This window comes from Silene latifolia, chromosome 2 (assembly GCF_048544455.1).
Source record: "Silene latifolia isolate original U9 population chromosome 2, ASM4854445v1, whole genome shotgun sequence".
Classification (NCBI taxonomy): Eukaryota; Viridiplantae; Streptophyta; class Magnoliopsida; order Caryophyllales; family Caryophyllaceae; genus Silene; species Silene latifolia.
The window spans coordinates 93,191,579-93,213,218 of record NC_133527.1 but is presented as its reverse complement, the minus strand read 5'-3'; positions in this window follow the sequence as shown (position 1 = coordinate 93,213,218).

The window sequence follows — 21,640 nt, the reverse complement described above, 5'->3', positions numbered from 1 at the left end:
GTTTTAATTGATTTCAATTCTATATTTGATGAATCGAGTGAACGCGACTAATTGAATGCTTAGTATTTGACTGACCCATTAGATCGGAAGATAGGGGAGGTTGTCAGACTACCAATTAAAATGACTAAACTATGCTAAGGTCGAAAGATAGGTAAAGTTTAGGTTATTAGTCACTTTTCAGGATGAGAGTCAGTACTAGTGATATTAGGGACCCGTAGCGAGATCGAAAGACGCTGCTTGTTAAGAGTGGACCGAGAGGACCTCTTGTTTTCCTGCCTCATGTGTTTATTTCAGACCTACTTAGTATGCTGCCGTCGAAACTTTAGTGAACCGACCATCTTAGCACCCTTTTAATTCTTGATTTCATCTATTGTTTAGTTTATTTTACTTTTATTGCCTTAGCTATAGACCACTCAAATCAATCAACCCCCACATTCGTTACCTTAGACTGAAATTAGACAACTAATAATTACATCTGCCTCTCTGTGGTTCGACCTTGTTACCACTAGCTTTTGTTAGGTTTAATAGGTATTATAAATTTTATTTTTGGTACTCACAACGACGGGTATCAAATTTTGGCGCCGTTGTCGGGGAGGCAATTGTTCTAATTTTTAGTTGTTTTATTCTAGTCTGTTTATTAGTTTAAGGGACATTCGTTCCTTAAGCTATTCTCATATTCTTTTTGTAGTTTCCTCTTATGCGCAGGTCACAGGGTGGTGAATTAGTACCGTTCAATCCTGAGATTGAGAAGACTTTGCGCGAGTTGAGACGATCATCTAGGATATTGCCGATAGAGGAAGAGCTGAGTACTCTGTCTAGTTACTACGAGAACGAGCTGTTCGAGGAGGATCCACCTTCATCTCCTATTTCTACTTCATCAGCTGAGACCGTCACTTCTCCAGATTTTCTAGAGATGGCTGAAGAAGCGACTATAGCAAGTCACTCTGAGCCGACAGCTGCAAATCTATACAAGGGGTTCGAATTACCGGGAGCTGATAAGAAATTCGAACCGAAGCCTTCTTACATCAACTTGGTTGAGAGAAACCAATTCGGGGGAGCTGCAAATGAAGATGCAGCCAAGCATATGGAGATATTTATTGATTATTGCTGCTCTATACCCCCGTTGACCAGTGTGACCCAGGACCAGGTGAAGGAGACAATGTTTATATTCTCACTCCGCGATGCTGCAAGGGAGTGGTACAGAGACCTGGACCGAGCTGCTAATGGGATCACCGACTGGAATTCTTTGGCCTTGGCATTCTACAAGAAATATTTCTCTGCCTCGAAGACGAATGCTATTAGAGCTCAGATCACGAGCTTTAAGCAGGGTCCGGATGAGAACTTTCATGAGGCGTGGGTCCGTTTCAAGAAGCTGGTGCGAACCATTCTGCATCAGGGGTTTGAGAAGTGGAGCTTATGCAATCAGTTCTACAATGGGCTCTATGACGATCAGAGGGCTATCCTGGATGCGGCAGTCAGTGGCCGATTCCAGGAGAATATGGAAGAGACTAAGGGGTGGAAAATAATTGATGATTTGGCCACCCATAAAGCTGAGTATGGGAATTCGAGGGGAAATCAAAGGAGAAGTGCTGAATCTCCTTCTGTAGCTGCATTAGAGGCTCTCACGGCGAGATTTGGTAAGTACGAGTTGGGAGGAGCTTCAAAAGGGGAGATCTATCATGTGAATGCTGTTTCAGATGGTCCTTTCGTCTGCAAAAGATGTGGAGTTGAGGGACATGTTTCAGACAACTGTCCTAATCCCTTTGAGTCTTGTGCTCCCTTTCAACACTATAGGCAGACAAACACCTATTATGAGCTAAATGTTTATCCGAATCTGAGGTGGAGTAGCCAAAATGTCCTAAATCCAACTCAACCTCCATAACAGCAGCAGCAGCAAAGTTATGTGCCCCCTCATAAACAGCAACAGCCGTACCAAAAGCCTCCATATGTCCCTCAGCAGCAACAACAATCCCATGGTTCTGATTTTACTGAATTGAAGAACTTGTTGCTGAAAGAGTCTCAAGCTAGAGAGGTCGGGATGAAGATGTTAGAGAGCCAAATTGCTCAGTTGGCTAGCAAGAATACAACCCGAGCTCCCAGACATTTACCGACGCAGAAGGAGCAAAAAGAGACCCTTAATGCTATTACTTTGAGGAGTGGGTCTACCCTTTATGGGCCCATTATGGTTGAGGACGTCATTGAAAAGGATGAGGCGGAACCAAGCAAGGAGAAGGCTGTGACGAACAAAAACAAGAAAAAGACGATCAGCAGGTATGTCAGTCGATCGACTGACATACCCAGTCGATCGACTTGTCCGCAACAACCGTGGAAGCTCTGTTCTGTAGAAGTCGATCGATCGACCGTGGTCTTCTTGATAGTGATTCTTTTCGTCTCCCGATGCCTGATAACTTGAGGGATCACTTGTTTCGGGGTGCGACTGCCCGAAAATGTTGAGGCAAGACCCGAATACTGATGGGTCCGTTACGGTTCCGAAGTACGACCCTTTGTCGATTAATGGTTCACATTTCAGAAAGTCTGAAGAAGGGTCAAGCTACAACAAGGAGAAGGTTGTGGACCTTCAGCCTAAGTCCACCGATGCCGGCATGAGAGATTTAGAGGAGAGGGCTAAGTTGCTACTTTCAGCCCCTTATCCAGAGAGATTAGTGCCGACGAAGGAACAGGTATCATTTAATAAATTTGAAAATGTTGTTCGTAGTTTAAACGTACAAGTTCCTTTTCTTGAGTTAGTTAATCAAGTGCCTGCTTATATGAAATTCATGAAGCAACTCTTATCTAAAAAGAAGTCACTTGAAACTGTGCACACTGTCGCACTCACTGAGGAATCATGCTCTTATTTGACCCATACTGCACCCCTTAAGCTAGAAGACCCGGGTAGTTTTTCAGTCCCATGTAATATGGGCACCTTTCCTATTGAGAAGGCCTTATGTGACCTAGGAGCCAGTATTAGTGTAATGCCGTTGAGTCTTGCTAGGAAGTTAAAGTTGAATAGGTTTGCAGTGACCAACATGACAGTATAGATGGCTGACCGAACTGCGGTCCAGCCTATAGGAGTCTTAGAGGACATTCCCGTGCAAATAGGGAAATTCTTCTTCCCTGTTGACTTCGTTGTACTAGATATGCCCGAAGATGCCCACATTCCTATTATTTTGAGTAGACCATTTCTGCACACTGCTGGTGCAGTTATTGATGTTGGTTCGGGTACTTTGACCTTTAAGGTAGGGAAGCACTCCATTGTCTTTGCCCAGACAGCTAGGAAGAAAGACCCCATGTGGCCCGTCACTTGCAATACGGTTTCTGAAAAGAAATCTTATTTTATACTTCCTGATATGCCTGTCTCTATTCCTATTCCTGTTGTGACACCTCCACCCCAGACTGGGAGCAAAGTGGAGGACGATTCTTCTGTTTTAGATATTGCAGGAGCTGGTTTGGGGAAGGAAGAGCCACATGTTGCTCCAGCTGTGAAGGAGCCAATAGTTCAAAGAGGCGGTCTAGGATGCCTTAGCTATGGCAGTGACGAGGAGCCCGATGATGAGCCGGTCAAAGCAACGGAGTCTGATCTGGATTCCGACAAGTCCGAAGAGGTCATTGAGTGGGAAGATGTCCGATATGTTGATCCGTTGAGTTATGCGGATGCTGGAGCTGAGAAGAGTGCAGCTGAGAAGATGAGCACTATTGAGGCTACCTCTTGTAGCCAGAAGCCGACCAAGTGGGCCATTCCGTGGCCATTCTTGATCAACTATTAGTTGATTAAGACTTTTTCAAAAAACATTTACATTTTATTGCTTTCGTTGAACCTTTTATTTTATTGTTTTGTGTGCGCGAGACTTCTCATTCTAAGTTTGCTTAGGATTTTTACTACTTTATACTGTTACTTTGGGTTTTGCGCAATTTTGGGCGCATTATTATGTGTGTTTGCAGGTTTATAGACCAAATTAGCTCAAGCTCTCGAGCTAATTCGAAGAAATCAGAAAGTTACAGCAGTATTTCCAGTCGATTGACCGCCTACCCTGGTCGATCGACTGAGGTGCGACTTCCGGGAGCTTCTGTTCCTGTTCATACCGGTCGATCGAGTGCCTGATATGGTCGATCGACCGTTGACGCTGCTGTACCCATTCACGACCTTTCCCCTGCTGTGTTTGGTCGTTTTGCGGAATTGAGGGAGTCTTTCCTCCTCTTTATTTTCCGACATAATTCTGTTTTCTTCAATTTCTTCATCTTATGCACATAATTACCGCTTCCACATTGCTTTCTTGGCTTTATACGTGGTATTTTAGTCTTTTCAGGTACTTATGGTAGCACTGCTGGCTACTGAAACCTCCTAGCTCACGCTGGTTTGGGGAGGTTTCCTTTTGCTGCGCTTAAAGTCTTGTGAGTTCCAAGTCCTTACTTCATGTCTTGTTTAGTTTATTTTCTCGCAAATTTCCGTTTCCCTTTTATTTCATTACATGATTTTGCACAATGGGGACATTGTGTGATTTGGTTTGGGGAAGGGTTTTGCATTGCATTCATATGTTTTATTGCATTTATGTTTCACGTTTACTTATTTGCCTTGCATTGTTATTTCATTTTCTATATATATATATACAAATTTAAAAAAAAAAATTTGAAAAATTTCAACAAAAATTAAAAAAATGCACGTTTATTTTAGCATATAGGTTGTGTCGGAACGGTAGTATTTCAATGATGACATTGCATTTGCATCTGTTTTATCGCCTAAGCCTTGCTAATTGACATGTTATTAGTAGAATAAATTGCATATTCTACGAGTTCTCGTTAATTTATTTGCTGGACTTGAAACTTGACTTTGATTTTTGGCAACCTACATCATTTTCTGAGATTTAGAGCCTTATAACTGGTGACATCTATGACCAGTTTATCTAGGATGTGAGTAGTTACTCCTTATGAGACATGTTACATAAATATGCATAAATATGAACTTAATCTGCTTAATACCTGTGTGCATTCGGTTTGTGGTTTGTTGACATATGTGGTAGAGGTCCCCTTTTTCTCATCTTACCCATAAGCTCCACACTGCCAAAAATAGCCTTTTTGTCCCGTTTACAACATCCTACATTTAGCCTGCCCTTGTCAAGCTAGTAGTTTAGTTTTTGGGATTGTTACTACGTTTTTGGTGGCGTATGCTCATTTTGAGATAAAGTTGGAAGTTGGAAAAAGGAAAGAAAGAAAGGAACAAATAAAAAAAAAAGAAGAAAAATGATTCGAAAAAAAAAGAGTGTTGTACTGTAGATGCAGTCGATCGACTGCTCTACTTGGTCGATCGACCGATGCCCGAGAAGAAAAGAAATCAATTCGCATGATTCAAGTCTTTATTCAAATGGCGATTTTTGCTCCCATGTTTCTAGGGAGTTGATTATTTTGGAGATTGTGAGTTTTGTGCTTGCTATAGCACCGTGTGGATTGAAGTTTGAGCAAGAAGTGGATATTGTCATATGGTTTTGTTACGGTACTAGCTTGATCACCTGTACCCCCACATTCCCATAAATGTTTTGCCTTTCCTGCCCATTACCTCACATATCCCTTATTTACCTCGGCATGTGTCATGGTCATTTGTTCGGTTGGAATGCATATGTACGGTTGTAGAGATTACTTTCATATTATATTGAAGGCATGTTCTTATAGGTCGTAGTTAGGTGAGTGTCATTAACAAAATGAATTCTTTCTATCTTTCACATATATTCACCTGTATTTATTGAGTGGTTTGAGCGACCCGTGAGAGTCCAATTTGATAAGTCTCTATAGTTGACGGTTCAGCAGTTTTTGACGACTACATAACTCGTTTAGATGATTCACATTTCTAATTGATTGTTGGTTTTTGCATTAAATTGGTTTAGGCTTTACTTGTGCATTTCTCTTTGAGATTGAACTCGTTCCATTAGGTTTTTAGGATCGATTCTAGTTCTTGCTTGGGGACAAGCAAGGGTTTGGTTTGGGGAAGTTTGATGCGTGTCCTAAATATGATGTTTTACACCCCATTTTACACGCATTTCAGAGCTCATTTGTGTAGTTTATGCTACTATTTGCCCCATTTCGTCTACTTTCGCATTTTTATGTAATATTGCAGATTTTTGCGAAAATGAGTAGATATTGAGCTAAATCCGTCCCCGAGTACCTTGCACTGCATTTGACGTAAAGTATTTACTCAAGGAACGAGCTTGGTGCGCATTTCGAGGTCCGAAAGACAAATCCACGAGAATTTAGAAGTCAAGTATCAGCTAAAGCAGTCGATCGACCGCTACCTATGGTCGATCGACCATACCACGACTTCCAGGAGCCACTGTTCAGAGCTTACCAGTCGATCGACCGGCCTCAATGGTCGATCGACCAAGCCGCTAATCTGCGTGAATTAAAAGATCGAGAATAAGCAAGCCCATAGTAGTTAGGTTTTGGAAATAAGAACTACGTTGTATTCTATATAACGTATGCTAGGTTTTAAGAACAGGCATCCAGTTTTTATCAAGCTTTAATTTAGTTTTAGTTCTACTTTCATAATTAGGGTTCGAGATTATTGTTCTTCGATTAATAAAGTTCCTTTCGCTTTCGGTTTGGATCTGGCTCTGCAATTCCTTTTCGGTATTCTTCTGTTCAGTTTCATTGCTTATTTTATTCATAGTTTAGAATTTCTAGTTAGTTTCCCGAAGCCGATTATCGTTTATTGTTACTTGTTATTTAGCTATTTTAAGCATGAATTTAGTAGTCTATTTCGTTCATCTTGTTGTTGTTTTTACCAATATCATGAGTAACTAAATACCTTGTGCTAGGATGTAGGGGAACTGTAGGTTAGGCGGCATTAGTTTGTAGACCCTGAAATCGCATACCGGTCGATCGACTGGGTTTTCTGGTCGATCGACTGGCCACGTGGGGTTTTGCTTCGTTTTAATTGATTTAAATTCTATATTTGATGAATCGAGTGCACGCGACTAATTGAATGCTTAGTATTTGACTGACCCATTAGATCGGAAGATAGGGGAGGTTGTCAGACTACCAATTAAAATGACTAAACTATGCTAAGGTCGAAAGATAGGTAAAGTTTAGTTATTAGTCACTTTTCAGGACGAGAGTCAGTACTAGTGATATTAGGGACCCGTAGCGAGATCGAAAGACGCTGCTTGTTAACAGTGGACCGAGAGGACCTCTTGTTTTCCCGCCTCATGTGTTTATTTCAGACCTACTTAGTATGCGGCCGTCGAAACTATAGTGAACCGACCATCTTAGCACCCTTTTAATTCTTGATTTCGTCTATTGTTTAGTTTATTTTACTTTTATTGCCTTAGCTATAAACCACTCAAATCAATCAACCCCCACATTCGTTACCATAGTTTGAAATTAGACAACTAATAATTACATCTGCCTCTCTGTGGTTCGACCCTGTTACCACTAGCTTCTGTTAGTTTTAATAGGTATTATAAATTTTATTTTTGGTACTCACAACGACGGGTATCAATGTCCTTGCACGTTTGCGGATAAAGGCTCGCCAGCCACTGGTATGGAAATGTACCCGAGGCATCTTCGGGATCTGTTCTTGAATGTTTGCGGACAAAGGCTCGCCAGCCAATGATAAGGAAATGTACCCGAGGCATCTTCGGGATGTGTCCTTGAAAGGTTGCGGACAAAGGCTCGCCAGCCGATGATAAGGAAATCTACCCGAGGCATCTTCGGGATGTGTCCTTGAAAGGTTGCGGACAAAAGCTCGCCAGCCACTGATAAGGAAATGTACCCGAGGCATCTTCAGGATCTGTCCTTGAAAGGTTGCGGACAAAGGCTCGCCAGCCAATGATACGGTCGGTTAATGGACCATGGGAGTAGCCGCGTCGAATGGGCTTTTCTTGAAAGTAGCGAATTCGTGATGCCGCTGTGGAAATAGCGAATTTGAATTTTCACTATCACTGTTTTTGAAATGAGCGGGTTCCGCGGGGAAGCCCCCTGCCGGTTTTTGAAAGAATAGTGAATTTGGCATCTCCACCATTCGTCGTCCTTCTTTGAATTCGAAGTGGCGGTTTTGATCGCCGTTTGTTTTAATTTTGAAGGGAAAACAACAAATTTTGAGTTTGCTATTGCGTTTTGAAGTGACGGTTTATATGTCGTCGTTGATATTTGTAAGAAATAGTGAATTTGGAATCTTCACTATTAATTGAAGTGACGGTTTATGTGATGCCGTTGACATATGATGAGAATAGTGAATTTGGAATCTTCACTATTTATTGAAGTGACGGTTTATATGTCGCCGTTGACATTTGCAAGAAATAGTGAATTTGGAATCTTCACTATTAATTTAAATGACGGTTTATGTGCCGCCGTTGACATATGATGAGAATAGTGAATTTGGAATCCTCACTATTGATTGAAGTGACGGTTTATATGCCGCCGTTGACATATGATGAGAATAGTGAATTTTGAATCTTCACTATTGATTGAAGTGACGGTTTATATGCCGCCGTTGACATTTGTAAGAAATAGTGAATTTGGAATCTTCACTATTAATTGAAGTGACGGTTTAGGTGCCGCCGTTGACATATGATGAGAATAGTGAATTTAGAATCTTCACTATTGATTGAAGTGACGGTTTATATGTCGCCGTTGACATTTGTAAGAAAGAGTGAATTTGGAATCTTCACTATTAATTGAACTGACGGTTTATGTGCCGCCGTTGACATATGATGAGAATAGTGAATATGGAATCTTCACTATTGATTGAAGTGACGGTTTATATGCCGCGGTTGACATATGATGAGAATAGTGAATTTGGAATCTTCACTATTGATTGAAGTGACGGTTTATATGCCGCCGTTGACATTTGTAAGAAATAGTGAATTTGGAATCTTCACTATTAATTGTAGTGACGGTTTATGTGCCGCCGTTGACATATGTGGTGAAAATAGTGGAATTCAATTTCCAACTATTATCTTGAAAATGGCGGTTTTAATTGTCGTCGCTTAAAATTTGGAGAAATAGCGGTTTTTGAATTTTCGCTATTATTTTTGAAATTGAAGGAAAATGGTGAATTTTGATTTCACCATTATTTATGAAACTGGCGGTTTGATCGCCGTTTGCTTGAAAATTTTCGAAAATAGTGAATTTAAATCTTCACAATTGTTTGAAGTGACGGTTTATATGCCGCCGTTGACATATGATGAGAATAGTGAATTTGGAATATTCACTATTGATTGAAGTGACGGTTTATATGCCGCCGTTGACATTTGTAAGAAATAGTGAATTTGGAATCTTCACTATTAATTGTAGTGACGGTTTATGTGCCGCCGTTGACATATGTGGTGAAAATAGTGGAATTCAATTTCCAACTATTATCTTGAAAATGGCGGTTTTAATTGTCGTCGCTTAAAATTTGGAGAAATAGCGGTTTTTGAATTTTCGCTATTATTTTTGAAATTGAAGGAAAATGGTGAATTTTGATTTCACCATTATTTTTGAAACTGGCGGTTTGATCGCCGTTTGCTTGAAAATTTTCGAAAATAGTGAATTTAAATTTTCACTATTCGATTGAAGGGACTGTTTATGTGTCGTCGTTTAAAGCTTTCGAAAATAGCGAATTTAAGTTTTCACTATTTGTTTTCAAGAAAAATGACGACCTTATAAATCGTCGAATGAAAACTTGAAGTTTATCACGGGAAATTGGGCTAAAGCCCAAAATCCTCTGAAAGAGCAGAGGGGAGGCCTGGTTTAGGCGCGAGCCACTTGGCGAACCAAAGGGGCTTCCCTATTTTTCTGTAAAAGATGCGAGGTTGGTCCGCATATCAACCTCACTTCATCTTCTTCCTTTCAACACAAAAACCCGCAAAAATTGCCATTTGAAGGACCTTTGCTAGCTTCTACTCGTGCCACTATCAACAATGTCATCTCAAGGTAAGTGTTTCCTCTTGAATCCGTTCAAATTTGTTGATCTTTAGCTTGATTAATTTAGGGCGAATTTTACCCTAAAAACCGAATTGGGCATTTTTGATTGAGCCTATTTCGAGTGAAATTGATGATTGCATTAGGTTAGAAACCTGTTTAGGAGTATATGGGTGCTTTTAGTTTGCATTTTGGTCCTCGTTTCCGCTCCCTATCCTCGAAAAACGTGAGTCATGCGAGAAACCGTCTCATTTTGCAATGTCAAGTTTATTTGCTTGGGTAGTAGGTCCCACTAGGTTGCATTGTAGTTGGGAAAACCCGTATTTGCCATTTATGGACCTTTGTTGGATATTTGTGGGCAAAATTGGATTTTTGCCCTTTGCGACGGTCTTACGTCTGACCGAATAAGCGCCTGTTTGGGCTTGAATTGAGTCAGTTTGCCTTGAAATGGAACTTATTGGTAATTTAGGTCGTTTTGAGGCGCGATAAAATCACGTTTGCCTTTTTGCGGTCGTTTTCGAATTTTTGACCGGTTTGGGCTCAAATCAGCGTATGAATAGCCTTTTTGAGCCGTAGAAAAATACCCCATTGTGTCGGGAATGTATTTTGGTTTGTAGGCGGACCCTGTAGGGGTCTTGAGGTGTCGTTTTTGTGATTTTGACTCATCTTTTGCTTGAAAAGAGGGGCGAGTCGTTTTTGTGTTTTTTTGTGAATGGTTTGGTTTGATTTTGGGCGGGATTGCCCTTGTTTTGCATTGCAGGTTGTGTTTTTTTTTTTTGGATTTACCCATTTCATGCCGTCGTAATGACGAAATTCCGGCTGACGTTTTTTGTTGGTAGTTGCTTTTTGGTCGAAGGGTATTGTCTGGGACCTATGGGGTCCGTCATTGAGGCTTTGGAGGAGGAAGTCGACCCTGGAGGGGCTGTAGCGGCCGAGGAGGCTGCCGTATTCGAGGCGGTGGTGGAGGATGCTTCCGTAGAGGAGAAGAGGCGGCTGATATGGCCGGCTTGTCCTTTTTGTTGTGGCTCATAGACAGGGTGGCTGATGAGTGGGGTTCAGTATCGGAGTGGTGCATCGCATCATGGTTCTTGGCCTCCTCATCATCCAAAATCTGCAAGGCACTATCTTCTTTTTTGTCGTGGAGCAGGAACGGGGTATTACCATAATGGTAATCACCTATGCTTCCGTTGTTGCTCCTCTGTTCGCTATGTTTCTCCCTTTCTTTTCTGATCGGAAGCGTAGGGAGTGCTTAGTTCAGAAGGTGGCGGATAGCCCCCAGGTCGTTGTCTTAGGCCAGTGTCTGTATGATAGACGTTTGTTTTAGGTCAGTGTCTGTATGATAGACGTTTGTTTTAGGCCAGTGTCTGTGTGATAGACGTTTTTTTTAGGTCAGTGTATGTATGATAGACGTTTGTCGATGTATTTTGCGTAAGGCGGTCTGTATATATGTGTTTTTGGATTGTGGTTTATTTTGTGATTTTTGGCTTTTTTGTGTTGTGTCTCGGAGGAGCGCTGTCGGCTGTTTGATTCTCCTTTTGCTTTGCACCAGTTCCTGCATCATTAGTGTAGAAAACAAGCGACAGATAGAACATACGCATAAACGCAAACACGTAAAAGCATTTGATTGAAAAACAAAAATTAACCAAGATGACTTGAAGTTAAAATTTGGAATTTTGAAATGAATTTTGAAAATTCCGTGACAAGTCGTCATGTTCGGAATTCAAGAGGAATGATTTGAAAATTTGAGCAATTAACTCGTGTCGTGAATTAAATTGCATCGAAATTATCGAATTGACTCGAAAAAACTCAAACTCAAACCGTCTAGGAAGAATTTTAGAAAAGGATTTTTGCGAGTATATTTGATTTTTGAGGTCAAGACTCGAATTTGTGAGTGCTTGAATTTTTGAGGAAAATTGATGTGGTGTTATCAATTCTCGATTTTGATTTTTGTTGGAAAATTGTGAAAAAGCGAAAAATTTTCGGAATTTCGACTAACGTGGAAACGATCCATCGCGGATCGACGCGACTAGCCCTTCCCCTCTTAAAAAAAAGAAAGGAAAAATCCGTATGTTTAAAGCTGCGTCATGGAAATCGTGTCGGATTTCGTAAAACGCGAAAACAAGGAAATGTGAGTGTGAGGAAACACAAAATATCCCGGATCATCCCGAAGAGGCGCGAGCTTCCTGGCGGGAGGTTTGAGGTGTCAGGAGAAAACACATGTTGAAAGAGACAAGTCAACAACGGGAATCCTGGAGAAGCCTCAAAGAGGCGCGAGCAGCCTGGCGATGGAAGCCAGCTCTCCCCTTTTTCTGAAAAATGCGCTGATCATTTTGTATAAATAGGGACGTTTGTGCTTCATTGTTTCATCATCCGAAACACAAAAACATCTCTACAAAACCTCTTCTTGTTCCACAAAAATATTTCATGGATGCTTTTGAGAACTCATTGCGACAATGGTGTCGGGATTTGTCCCCTCCCGAAAAGCATCAACTCGTTAGCATGAGAGTTGGTCAATTGTTGGTGCTTCGTCAAGTCAAGGTGCAACCTTCATTTCTTGAAGCATGTTCTCGGTTTTGGGATTCGAAACACCATGTTTTCGTTTTCCCGAAAGGCGAGCTTTGTCCTCTTGCCAAAGAAGTTAGAGCCATTGGTGAAGGGCCGGGTTGTGTTCCTGTGCTTCCTCCGACTCGGTTGTGCTACAAGGAGAAATTCCATTCAATGTTGGGCTTATCAACAAGCCAAATCAACTTTCTTCTTGCTCCACATGGTGTGGATATGTTGGCTCTTATCAACATCTTTTCAAACCGATTGGATGCTAATGTCTCGGAGGTGGCTAGGAGAAGAGCTCTTACATTTTTCCTTGTCCATGTGTACCTCTTTGTTGATGTCTTGAAGAAGGAGGGGCCAAGATGTCATGGTAGCATGACCCTTATCCATGTGATTGAGCAAATGGAGCATGGTAGAGATCCATCATGGTTGGTGCTTGGAGAGATTATCCAAGCTTTGGACAAGGAAGGCTCTTGTGGAGAAGCTCCCTCTTTCTGGTCCCCAAAAATCCTTCAAGTGTGGCTATTGGAGAGACTAAGTTATGTAGAGCCTCCGGTTAATCCTTCCTCTTACTCCTTCCGTCACCTTACTATGAGGAAGAAGTTGTACCCGGATAGTTTTGCTTCCACCGAGGCCTATTGGGCCGCAAGATTGGCGGAGGAGGGTGTTCCTCATATCCGTTGGGTGGTGCCATGGTGGCACTTGAGGTCCTTCACGGGGTTGCCCGCTTCGGGTGCTAGTCCTCGTTCTTTGATGGTGGTGGGTTTGAAGGTTGTTTCCTTCATTTATCCCGAAAAGCTCATGAGGCAAATGGGGCGTCAACAAAAGGTGCCCGCTCAAGATACTCTTGTCCAAGAGAATGTTTTCCGGAATTCCGAGCTTGTGGAGTTCTTCGAAAGATGGTGGGCCACTCAGCCGCTTTGGGAGGTGCCAAACCCCGTTGCCACGACATGGGTGACTCCCGCTTATGTCAAGTGGTCACGTGCTCTGTCCTTGGAAGAGAGATCCAAATTTGGTAAGGACGAGGTTGTCGATTTGAAGTATCGAGAGGTTGGCAAGGCCAACCGTGCCTTCTTTGAGGATTATGTTGATGGAGCTACTCCCGATGTGATGAGACCACCGAAGAGGATGAGTTCCGGCCCCAAGAATAAGGTGGGCCGTGCCTTGGCTCGTCTTGGGTCGAATATGGGGTCTTGTGCTAGACTGGAGGCCATCGCCGTCTTAGATCCGTTGAGGATCCGTTTCGAGGAGGAAATCCATGCTAGGCGGGCCAACAAGAAGAACAAGGGGAGATGTACCCCGAGGGAAAAGGCAAGGGTAGAATGGAAGAGTGAAGACCTCCATTACCCACTTTATTATAATGTTGTATTATTGTTGTGAGTTTTTATTATGTCGTACTAGCTAGTTGTTGTGTGTTTTGTGCTAGTTTTATTATGTGAGGTGTGTTAGTTGACACCTTAGCTTTGACAAGTTGTAGACTCGTCGAGCTTTATTTGTTGTTGAAATTGTAATCCCTCCCATTATTAATTAAATAAGAGGATTGCCCGTGTCGAAAATTGTGAATGCTTGTTGATGTTTTACATCCCATTTTAAACACGTTTCAGAGCTCAAATGTGCTATATATGCCAATATTTCTCTATTTTCCTCTAATTTCGTGTTTTTGTACATTATTGCAGAAATGTGAAGAATTCAACGGTAAATCAGGCCAAATCCGCCCCCGAGTAATCTGCATTGCAAATGACGTAAAGGAATCACTCAAGGAACGAGCTTGGTGTGCAATCCAAAGCCCAAAAGACAAGTCCACGTATTTTAAGAAGTCAATTAGCAGCTCATCCAGTCGATCGACGACCACCTTCAGTCGATCGACCAATGCTCGGGTTCCAGAAGCTACTGTTTGCTGAGGAGCAGTCGATCGACCAGTATTACCAGTCGATCGACCAGATTTCGATTGCAGACGTGAATTGAAAGACCGTGAATCTTGAAGCCCGTGAAGTTTAGGTTTAGGAAATAAGATGTTGCGTTGATTTCTATATAACGTAACATAAAACCATCAAGTTTTTATCAAGTTTTTATCTAAGTTTTTATCACAATACAGTCCTTTGAGTTTTCAGTTTATTTCGAGTAACTAGGGTTTGGGATATCGATTTTAGCATTGGAATTCTGCCTTTGTTCTCAGTCTTTCTCTTAAACCTCGGTATTCATTCTGCCCTAAGTTTTAATTTATTGTTTTACTTTCGTTATTAGTATAGAATTGATAGCTAGTGTCCCGAAAGCCAATTATCGTTTTGTCATTATTGTTATTTACCTTAAGCATGAATTCAGTGATTGTTATGAGTTTTATTGTTGTTTTCATCTTTATCATGAGTAGCTAATTCTTTAGTGCTAGGATGCAGGCGATTTATGGCATAGGCGGCATTAGATTAGGGAAGGCTGTTTCGCGTGTTGGTCGATCGACTGACCTTATCAGTCGATCGACTGACCCCGTAAGGTTTATATTCGTTTTAATTTAATTTAATCTTGTATTTAACGAATCGAATGCATGCGACCAGTTAGATACCTATTTCGTGACTGACCCATTAGATCGAAAGGTAGGGGAGGTTATTAGACCATCAATTAAATCGACTAAACTGTGCTAAGATCGAAAGATAGGTATAGTTTAGACCGTTAGTCACTTTTCAGGACGAAAGTTAGTATTAGTGACATTAGGGACCTATAACGAGATTGAGAGATGCTATTTGTTAAGAGTGGACCGAGAGAACCTCTTTATTTCCCGCCTTACCTGTGTTTGATTTAGACCGACTTAGTTTGCTGCCGCCGAAGCTATAATGACCCGACCATCCTAGTGCCCTTCTTTTATCTGTTTAAATCTTTTATTTAGTTTACTGTCTTTATTTACTATTAGCTGTAGACCAATTCAAATCAACCCCCACAATAGTTACCTCAGATTGAGCATAAATCAACTAAAGTTTACAACTGCCTCCTTGTGGTTCAACCCTGTTACCACTAGCCTAGGTTAGTCTTAATAGGAGATTATAAATTTTATCTTTGGTACTCACAACGACGGGTATCAAATTATGGCGCCGTTGCCGGGGAGGCAATAGTCCTAATTTTAGTTGTTTTTATTTTTCAGTCCTTCTTAGTTTAAGGGACATCCGTTCCTTAAACTTTTCTTATATTCTTTTTGTAGTTTCTTCTTATGCGCAGGTCACAGGGTGGCGAATTAGTACCGTTGAATCCTGACCTTGAAAGATCCTTGCGTGAGTTGAGATGAACACAAAGGGTATTACCGACAGAGGAAGAGCTAAGTACTCTGTCAAGCTATCACGAGAACGATCTTTCGAAGAAGACCCACAGTCTTCACCCGTTTCCACTTCTTGGTAGAGACGATTACTTCTCGGAAATTCCAGTCATGGCCGAGGAAGCAAGTATAGCTAGTTATTACGAGCCGACAGCCGATAACTTATACAAGGGGTTCGAATTCATCGGGAGATGCGGGAAATTCGAACCAAAGCTCGCCTACATTACTATGGTCGAGAGAAATCGGTTTGGGAGCTGCAAATGAAGATGCAGCTAAGCACATGGAGACATTTATTGACTACTGCTGCTCCATTCCCCCACCAGCTGGCGTGACCCAGGATCAAATCAAGGAGACCATGTTCATCTTCTCCCTACGTGACGCTGCAAGGGAGTGGTATAGAGATTTGGACCGGACCGCTCAGGGGATCACTGATTGAAACACATTGGCATTAGCGTTCTACAAGAAGTACTTCTCTGCTTCAAGGACAATCGCTATTAGAGCTCAAATCACGGGCTTTAAACAAGGGCCAGATGAGAATTTCCATGAAGCATGGGTCCGATTCAAGAAGTTGGTGCGAACCATACCGCACCATGGGTTTGAAAAGTGGAGTTTGTGCAATCATTTCTACAATGGGTTGTACGACGATCAGAGGGCCATTTTGGATCTTTGCCAATGGAAGATTATTTGAAAACAGGTGCAACCAAGGGGTGGAAGATCATTGACGATCTAGCTACCCACAAGGCCGAATATGGGAATTCGAGAGGGAACCAGAGGAGAGCTGCTGAATCCTCTTCTGTTGCTGCACTTGAGGCTATCACCACGCGATTTGACAAGTATAAGCTAGGAGGAGCCTCTAAGGGTGGGATATACCAAGTTAATGCCGTGTCAGACGGTCCCTTCATCTGTGAAAGGTGTGGAGTTGAGGGCCATGTCTCGAAAAATTGCCCTAGCCCCTTTGAATCTTGTGCTGCCTTTCAACACTATAGGCAGACAAACACCTACTACGAGCCAAGCCACCCAAACTTGAGTTGGAGGAGCCAAAATGTCCAAAATCCAACCCAACATCCGCAGCAACAACAACCCTATGTCCCCCCTCATCAAAAGCAACAACAATACCGAAACCTCCTTATGTGCCGCAGAAAAGCAACAATCACTGAAGTCGAGTTCTCCGAGCTTAAGAATCTGTTGCTAAAGGAGTCCCAAGCAAGAGAGGCCGGGATGAAGTTACTTGAGAGCCAAATTGCTCAACTGGCTAGTAAAAGTAACACTCGAGCTCCCGGACACTTACCCACTCAACCCGAACAAAAGGAGACCCTAAATGCCATCACTTTGATGAGCGGGTCCACCCTTGATGGTCCTGCAATGGTTGAGGATCTTTGTTGAGAAAGATGAGCCGGAAACAAGTCAAGAGAAAGCTTCAACGAACAAATCAAAGAAAAAGACGTCGCCAGGCATTTGATCGATCGATCGATATACCCGATCGATCGATCGAATCACGGGTTCTGAGGAGCTTCGGCTGTACATCTCGATCGATCGATCGAGGACGATGGTCGATCGACCGAGACCGCTACGATCTTTGAAGAATTTCGTCCTTTGATGCCAAATAATCTACGAGACCACTTGTTTTGGGGAACCACCGTCCCGAAAATTTTGGGGCGGACTGAGTCTTGATGGGTCGATCCGTCTCGAAGTTCGATCAATGACGGTCAATGGTTCTCATTTGAGACGGTCGAGGAGGGGTCTAGCTTCAACAAAGAAAAGGTGACGGACTTTCAGCCTAAATCCAAGGATACCGGCACACGCGACTTAGAGGAGAGGGCTAAGGTACTCCTTACAACCCCATATCCGGAGAGACTCGTGCCGACGAAGGAACAGGTATCTTTTAGTAAATTTGAGAAAGTTATTCGTAGCTTGAATGTTCGGGTACCCTTCCTTGAGTTAGTTAACCAAGTGCCAAAGATATACTAAATTTATGAAACAGTTGTTGTCAAAGAAAAAATCGCTTGAACATGTTCACAGTGTTGCGTTAACTAAAGAGTCTTGCTCCTACTGTCTCTCACTGCGCCCCATAAGTTAGAAGACCGGGCCGTTTTTCGGTTCCTTGCAGGCATAGGTACCTTTTCTATCGAAAAGGCATTATGTGACTTAGGAGCTAGCATAAGTGTCATGCCCTTGAGTCTAGCTAGAAAGCTTAAGTTGACCAGGTTTGCAATAATTGAGATGACAGATTCGGATGGTCGACCGATCTGCGGTCGAGCCTATAGGAGTCCTAGAGGACATACCCGTCCGAATAGGGAAGTTTTTCTTCCCTGTTGACTTTGTTGTCCTTGACATGCCCGAGGATGACCATATTCCCATTATTTTGGGTAGGCAATTTCGCACTCGCTGGTGCGATTATTGATGTCGGTCTAGGAACCTTGACTTTCAAAGTGGGAAAGCACTCTATTGTCTTTGCCCAGCCGGCTAAGAAAAAGGATCCCATGTGGCCCGTAACTTGTAATACGGTTTCTGAAAAGAAATCGTACTTTGTACTTCCCGATTTGCCTATTTCTATTCCTGTTGTAACCCCTCCGCCCCGCACCAGGAGCAAAGCGGAGGGAAGATTTGTCTGTTTCTAATAATGCAGAGCTGGTTTGGGGAAGAGCAAAAGCAAGTTATTCCGGCGAGAGAGCCTATCACTCAAAGAGGAGGTCTTGGATGCCTAAGCTATGGGACCGATGAGGAAGTGGAAGATGAGCCAGCCAAGGTGAGTTGGTCTGATTTGGAGTCTGACGATCCCAAGGAAGTCCTTGATTGGAGAGGTGACGAAGCTAATCAGCTGAGTTCTCCGACTGTCGAAGCTAAGAAGGGTGCAACTGATAACATGAGCACCTATGAGGCTACCTCTAGTAGCCAGAAGCCGACGAAGTGGGCCATACCGTGGTCCTTCTTGATCAACTATTAGTTGATCAAGCTCGTTACAAACTTCATTCTATTTGCTTTGTTAAGACATTTTTATTGCTTTTGTGGGCGCGAAAACTTCGCCTTTATTTCGTTTTGTTTAGGATTTTTCTGCACTTTCGACATTCTTCTGGGTTTTGCGCAATTTTGGGCGCGTACTTTTGTGCTTTTTACAGGTACTTAGAGCTTGTTAGCTCAAATCATTGAGCAATTACGAAGAAATAAGACGCTGCAGCAGTGTTTTCAGTCGATCGACTGGCACCATTGGTCGATCGACTGAATTGCAGGTTTACAGGAGCTACTGTTCACGCCCATCTGGTCGATCGACCGGTCTCCTTAGTCGATCGACCACCGCTGCTGCTATATTCGTTCACGACCTCTCCCCTGCTGTGTTTGGTCGATATGCGGACCTAAGGGAGTCTTCTACTCCACTTTATTTTCCGTCGAATTATCTATTCCTTCTATTGTCTCACTTGTGCACAATTTTTACGCTTCAAAATTGTTTTCTTCGGTCTTATGCATGGTTTTTAATTGCCTTTTCAGGTCTTTATTGGTAGCACTGCTAGCTACTGAAACCTCCTAGCTCACGCTGGTTTGGGGAGGTTTCCTTTCTTTGCGCTTTAAAGTCTTGTGAGTTCCATATCTTTCTTTTATGTCTTGCTTAGTTGTTTTCTCGCAAATTCCCATTTCTGTTTTCTTCACTACATGATTTTGCACAATGGGGACATTGTGCGATTTGGTTTGGGGAAGGGTTTTGCGTCGCATATCATTTGCTTGCATTCATGTTTATATTATGTTTTTGCATTGTTGTTTCTTTATTCATATTTACACAAAATTCAAAAAAACAATTGATAAAATTTCAAAAATTTTCAAAAAATGCACGTTTATTTTAGCATATAGGTCGAGTCGGAACGGTAGTATTTCTATGATGATTTTGCATTTGCACCTGTTTTGCCTGAGCCTTGCTAGATTAACATGTTATTAGTAGAATCGTATATGCATACCTACGAGTTTTAGTTAATTTATTTGCTGAACTTGAGACTTGACTTTAATAATTGGCAAACTACTTATATATTCTGAGGTTTAGAGCTTATAACTGGTGACATTCATGACCAGTTCATTCAGGAATGTGAGTAGTACTCCTTATGAGACATGTTTCCTTAATTTGCATGAATATGAATTTGATCTACTTAATACCTGTATGCATTCGGTCTGTGGTTTGTTGACACATGTGGTAGAGGTTGCCTTTTCTCATTTTACCCATAAGCTTCACACTGCCAAAAATAGCCTTTTTGTCCCATTACTACATCCTACATTTAGCCTGTCCCTCGTCAAGCTAGTAGTCTGTGTTTTCGGGATTGTCACTACGTTTTTGGTAGCATATGCTCTTATGAGATTTTGTTGGGAGAATGAAAAGGAGGAAAGAAAAAAGTACAAAAAAAATAAAGAAAGAAAGAAACAAAAGAAAAAGAAAGAAAAAAAAAATGAGTTCGGTACTGTAGTAGACGGTCGATCGACTGCTCCTTTTGGTCGATCGACTGAAGTCCGAAAGAAAGAAAAAAAAGAAAAAAATCAATTCTCATGTTTCAAGCCCCTATTTCATTGGCGATTTTTGCTCCCATGTTACATTTATATCCTATGGGGAGTTTATTGATTTGAATAGTTTGGAGACTGTGAGATTTGTGCTTGATATAGCACCGTTTCGTTGTTTATGAGCAAAAAGTTGGATGTTGCCACTTGGTTCCGTTTTGGTACTAGCTTGATCACCTGTACCGCCACTTTTCCATAAAATGTTTTTGCCTCTTCTTACCCATACCTAACATATCCCATATATACCTCGGCATGTGTCATTGGTTATCTGTTCGGTTGGAATGCGTATGTACGGTCATAGAGGTCATTTTCATATTTTATTGCTGGCATGTTTTCATAGGTCGTAGTTAGGTGAGAGTCACTACAAAATTAATTCTTTCTATCTTACATATATTCACCTGTACTTACTGAGTGATTTGAGCGACCCGCGAGAGTCCAATTTGATAAGTCTCTATAGTCAAAGGTGCAGCGATCTTTAACGACTTTATAACTCGTTTGCATGATTCACATTACTAATTGATTGTTGGTTGTGCATTAAATCGGTTTAGGCTTAATAGTTGCATTTCGCTCTGATATTGAACTCGTTCCATTAGGTCATTAGATCGAGTCTAGTTCTTGCTTGGGGACAAGCAAGGGTTTGGTTTGGGGAAGTTTGATGCGTGTTACTTATATGATGTTTTACATCCCATTTTAAACACGTTTCAGAGCTCAAATGTGCTATATATGCCAATATTTCTCTATTTTCCTCTACTTTCGTGTTTTTGTACATTATTGCAGAAATATGAAGAATTCAACGGGAAATCAGGCCAAATCCGCCCCCGAGTAATCTGCATTGCAAATGACGTAAAGGAATCACTCAAGGAACGAGCTTGGTGCGCAATCCAAGGCCCAAAAGACAAGTCCACGTATTTTAAGAAGTCAATTAGCAGCTCATCCAGTCGATCGACGACCACCTTCAGTCGATCGACCAATGCTCGGGTTCCAGAAGCTACTGTTTGCTGAGGAGCAGTCGATCGACCAGTATTACCAGTCGATCGACCAGATTTCGATTGCAGACGTGAATTGAAAGACCGTGAATCTTGAAGCCCGTGAAGTTTAGGTTTAGGAAATAAGATGTTGCGTTGATTTCTATATAACGTAACATAAAACCATCAAGTTTTTATCAAGTTTTTATCTAAGTTTTTATCACAATACAGTACTTTGAGTTTTCTGTTTATTTCGAGTAACTAGGGTTTGGGATATCGATTTTAGCATTGGAATTCTGCCTTTGTTCTCAGTCTTTCTCTTAAACCTCGGTATTCATTCTGCCCTAAGTTTTAATTTATTGTTTTACTTTCGTTATTAGTATAGAATTGATAGCTAGTGTCCCGAAAGCCA